The 5,460-nt window shown below is 36.6% G+C and overlaps 1 protein-coding gene across 1 annotated transcript in view; it reads left to right on the forward strand.

Moving 5' to 3' along the window:
* Positions 1 to 3,022, forward strand: part of LOC107749861 (calcium/calmodulin-dependent protein kinase type II subunit gamma-like) — an 86,081-nt gene extending 83,059 nt beyond the window's left edge. The window contains exon 22 of the mRNA XM_016565069.1: positions 306 to 3,022. The gene's annotated coding sequence lies outside the window, so the exon portion shown is untranslated. The remainder of the gene's footprint in view (positions 1 to 305) is intronic.
* The last annotated feature ends 2,438 nt before the right edge of the window (positions 3,023 to 5,460 follow it).

Genomic DNA, 5,460 nt, shown 5'->3' on the forward strand with positions numbered 1-5,460 from the left:
CACAAATAGACTTCCCTACACTCTAAAAAATGCTGGGTTGTTTCAACCCAACTTTGGGTCAAATATGGACTAACCCAACTGTTGGGTTAAATTTTTACATTCAATTTTTAACCCAAAAGTTGAGTTAGTCCATATTTGACCCAAAGTTGGGTTGAAACAACCCAGCATTTTTTAGAGTGTAGGAATGCATCTAGTTAAGGGAGTAAAATTTGTTACAAACAACAATTTATGATGACTGTATGCAGTAAGACCGATAATGCACATTTCCATTCACAAAAAGGTTATTTATGCATTCTTTTTTCCAGCTTACCTGGATTCTCAAGATAATGGGAATGTTTCTTCTTTGTGGCTGGACGGGCACGTGAAGGCCAGCTGGATGACAGCTCTTAAAGTTACAGACACACCAGTGAGGAACTCTGACAACATCCATCCCAACTGTCAACACCACTTATCCTGTCCAATCTTTGACCAAAGGGAGCTGGCCGCGGCTGTGGCCCCGCCCAAGGGACGGTGCATGTATCTGACGCCCACATGGGGGTGCTGTTTTGTCCTTTTCCCACGGAACCATCTTTTTTGCCCGTTTAAGATGTTCAGAAGGTGTTGTAATTACTGATCTATGAATTCATAAATATACTGTATATCGTAAAAATCACTAGCTGAACCAGAAGCTACAATCAAGTTTGAAAAGCATTTATGTAAGTTATCCAAGGCGGGAGTTAGGAGGGTGGGGGGCTCAACTCAACTAAAAAAAAATCACAAAATGGACTAGCGTCCAAAAAATGCTAAAGTTTGCAAGTTTTGTCATCACAGTTCTTCTTGTAGACTTAGCAGCTTTTTGGACACAAAATCAATTAAGGGAAGGCGTCGACTAATCCGAGAGCAAGGCAGTGAAAATGTTCAGAAGTTCTTCATATCAAAAAAAGAACCAAAGTGTAGTTTTTAGTCTTTTTAAGGAGTGTTTCTGTTTGGTGTTGGCTTTTTATGTAACCCGGGTCTAAGAGAAGGTTTGTATGGCCCAGGTTTTAGTAATCTCTTGTGTTAATGTGGAACTCTTCATTTTCCTTTCTTTTTTTTGTCTCCTTGGACTGACATAACACAAGTATTTTGTGTTCATTTTTAATTTGATTTTTTAAGTTAATCTAAATAAACATAAAGATATACATAAATATTTAAAGGAGATATAAATGCTCGCCATCCAGGTTTAAGGAAAGATCGTTCCTGACCATGCTCGATACGTTTGTGTGGGTGCGTGTGTGTGATATGAATTTGTATAAATTGTATCCCCCATTTAGATTTAATATAAAAGCCCAAGTGAACAGCACACAACTGAAGTTGTAGTAGATTCGCCCTTATTGTTTTGCTAGGTCACGTTAGACAAACCACTGCAGGACATACTGTGATAGTCAGACATAAACTTCACTCCAGTTTCTGAACTCGGTGACTGAATCTTCAGATCTGAGCTCAAAGGAGGACTAGTCATTTTTACAAACTACATCATGGTGAAAATAGCTTCAGTAGTCGAGTATGTTGTGATTAAGTCTCGCCGTCTTTTCTTACACTCATTGTAAAAGTACTCAGTTGTTTTAGTAACGTTAGACGTGTCTGACTCACCCTGTCCTCAGTGTTGTCGTAGTCGTGGTTCATGTCGGTGACGGGGGTGAACGTGCTGTACATGCTCTGTAAATACATGTCGTTTAGTTCATCCGATCACAAGGAGCGCGTGGGGAAAACCGAAACACGTCCAGTTGCCATAGTTATGTTAAAATCACAGTTTTAATGTTTGTACGATTACACTTCACAGTGGTTTGTTAGATTTCACCACAAACTATATTACGCAGGTTTTATGGCACTGACTATTTAAACTCAGTTTTAAGTGAGGGTTTGATTGTCACGAGTGATTAATCTATTAAGTTCATCTGTAGTTGCACGAATGCTTTTTGTCACTGCTATGGTTTTGTCTTTAGATAGGTTTTAGTATAGTTTTGTTTGAGGGAATATATTACGTGTGGAAAAAAACAAACTACGAGTTCACCCCGTCTCCTTGGAACACATCAGTGTTTTGTATCGGCCTGTAAATACATGTAGTGTTGGCACACCCTCATCGTGTGCTGGGCTTCGTGACATATCAGGACTATACCTCCGCACGTGTGTAAGTGTGTGCGCGTGTTTATCACCTTTACAATGGTAGTGATGCTGTTAGATTATATGTGACGATGCTGTTTTCATGTCTCGTGCTTATTTCTTGCATTTTTTTTTTTAAATCGCTGTTTTCTTTTTCCTTTGTTTGTGCTATGGGGAACTGCTGCCTTGCCTGGGCAAACTAGATTACACTTTTTATTATTTTTATTTTTTACTTAAATACGTCCTTTTTCTGTACATGATTGACATCTTCAGCTCCATGAAAATGAAAAGGATTGAGATGGCTATGAGGAGTCACTAGCTGGTAGATTTAGATTTAGCGAAATAAATATCCCACCCCTGAAAGCTTGGTCTGAATCCTGGGCCAGACGGCAGACGTAGGAGTCTTCTGGCCCACCCGTCCAATGACAGGAGAAATCAAATAAACTGGCGAATATGCATGTATACTTTTCTTGGTAAATATATATATTTTTTCCACTGTCTGTGTTTACTTAATAAAAAAGGGGGGAAAAAAATCTCATAGTATTTGCATCTTGACATGAAAATCACTCCATTGGGAATTATAAGTGATGTACCATATTAAAAATGAAAAAAAAAAAAGAAGTAGAAAATAGTGAAAATATATAAAACAAAAGCCTCTGCTTGGTATGCTCCCCTCATTCTAAGTAAATCTATTGCATTGTAATGGTATACTATTGGGCTTCGTATATACTCGGAGTTTAAACATGGATGCTGGATTTTTGCATGATCATACATTTAATAAAACCATGAAATGACAACTATCAAGTGTTTGTCTGAATGTTAGTAGGCCTTCATCATAGCTTTGTTATTATTGAAACTTGATCTGGAAAGCATTTAATAAAAAGAGCATTTCTGCAGCTGATTCTGTGTTTTCTTTGTGCAGATGTAAAATTCAACATGAAATCAACATTTAGTGTATGTGCTTGATACATGTCACTGGTCTTATTGTGAAAGGTTAATCTATGCACATTATTACAATGTGCATGATAATATGACTTTCCTTTTTGGTTGCCTAGGCCTCATAGAACGTGAAGGTGCATTCAGAAGTTTGGTGCTGATTTAAAATGTTGTATGCATCAACATTCTAGTGATTTTCCATCATTTTCTACCCCAAAAAATTACTCCTGGTCAAAAATTACTGCGTTGGAAATATTTGAATTTCATCTAGTGGAAAGATTTGGTACTGTGCACAAACAAAATCTTACTGAAAGCTAATTTTTTGAGATATCAGCCTCAAATTTGGAAACACCTTGTTTAGATTTATTTCTTTGATTTTCTCAGTTTTAGAGTAAAGCATGTTGAAGAAAATATATTTCATATACAATTTGAAAATAGTATTATGCATAAAAGTAAAATTCACTTTAAACTTTTTTTTTTTTTTCACTTTAGCAATATTCTGCAATACAAATCTGAATTTTTTTTGACCGCCACAATAGCATCAGGGTTTTTTATTTTATTTTTTAGTTGCACAAGTGAAGTCAGACGCTAGTAGCATACTGTTGTATGGTGCGTATTAATGGAACACACTTCTAGATGGCAGTGCAGTGTAAAGCACATGAACAGCAATGCTAATGCTATCTCAAATGCAGTAATGTAAGAAAAGTTAGCAATAATGTCGTTTTGAAACAGCATTAGTATCTCAAGGGGCCCATTCCTTGTTGAATGTTCTGGTTGTTGCCTTTAGTGGGCCTCAGTGCATGACCTGTGCTTAATGAACCAATAACCATGAAATGTACTATACATGTCCATGTTTAATGTACTGTGAATTAGGCCTGGGCTTGCTGTTTGAAACAGCCATAAAATCTCCTTCCCTTTTTTATTGTACATGCACACTTATGTACCTTCACTGTAAAAGGAATGGAACGTGGAAGCGGTTATAGCTTTGATAGGTGCCCAACTGTAAAGATGTACTAGGAAACGGCCCCAAAGTAATATTTTAATACAAGCAGCATTTGCTGCATCAATGGTGCGTGTCTGCATTCAGATACATAGGCACTTTATAGAGTGCACACCATTTATTTGTTCCTTCTCTCCCCTCAAGCACACAGTGTATTGTCTGTGATGGCTCCCAGTGGACCCGAGCAAGTCTTATTTAAGGGCTTTGTTTCCTGCATTCGAGCGACTGGGCCTCAAAGCTCTCAAATAGAGGGCGGGTGTCTTGTTTCTGTGCAGTGATTAATCAAACTCTCTCTCTACTCTTCCTCTCAGCTGATAAAGTAGACTGCAGGAACACAGATAAGATACTCAACCCTCTAGTTCAACTCACTTTACACTTTGAAGAAGAGAAAAATGAGATGCCCGTGTCCATTCTGTGCCTTTATTTCCCAATATGTGTGCACTTAAATTGAACACCAGACATGACTTGGGATCACATTACTGTTGATTCATTTTTATGTATCCAACTGTTGCTACACATACACAATGTACATTCACTCATTGGCAATACAGCATAACGCAGTTCTCATTTTGGCCAAAAAAAAAAAAAGGCACAGATAAGAGTTTCACTTTGGGCTGCACTGATATTAGACTGTTCCAAAATCTAGTTTGCTTTCTTCCTATCTACTTACCAAAGTATTATTGCAGAGCACTGTGGATGATGTGATTTGGACTGGTTTACATAAATATCAATTCCACACAGGTATTGGAATCATTCGTGAATGATGGTAGTATGTTGCTAATATAACAATTAACATCACTTGAGACACTGCTTTTTGAAATGGCCTTTTCCATACATGATACATTTCAATGCTTCCTTGGTGTTAAAACAAAGTTATATTAAAAACCAGAATAATTATATTTCCTGCCTAAATGGCTATATCATCTTGAAATGCTTGCTAGGTTTTGGAACAGAGATATTATCTGCAGATCGCATACACTGGTGTTCAAAAGTCTGGGGTAAGTAAGATTTTAGTTTTAAGAAATGAATACTTTTATTCAGCAACGATGCATAAATATAAAAAGTGACACGCAAGACATTTGTTGCATAACAAAAGATTTCTATTTCAAATAAATGCTGTTCTTTTAGACTTTCTGTTCATTAAAGAATCCAGAAAAATACATCAAGGTTTGATGCACTGAAAAGAAGAAATGTTTCTTGAACTACAAATTAGCATATTTGATCATGTGACACTGAAGACTGGTGTAATGGCTGCTTGCTATCACAGGAATACAATATAACATATTTAAAAATGGATTAAACTAGAAAACAGGTATTTTAAATTGTAATAATATTTTACAGTATTACTTATTTTTTTAACAGTATTTTTACTCAAATAAATGCAGCCTTTTCAAAAACATTAA

The sequence above is a fragment of the Sinocyclocheilus rhinocerous genome, unplaced genomic scaffold (genome assembly GCF_001515625.1).
Source record: "Sinocyclocheilus rhinocerous isolate Xijiao unplaced genomic scaffold, SAMN03320098_v1.1 scaffold31, whole genome shotgun sequence".
In the NCBI taxonomy this organism is placed as follows: domain Eukaryota; kingdom Metazoa; phylum Chordata; class Actinopteri; order Cypriniformes; family Cyprinidae; genus Sinocyclocheilus; species Sinocyclocheilus rhinocerous.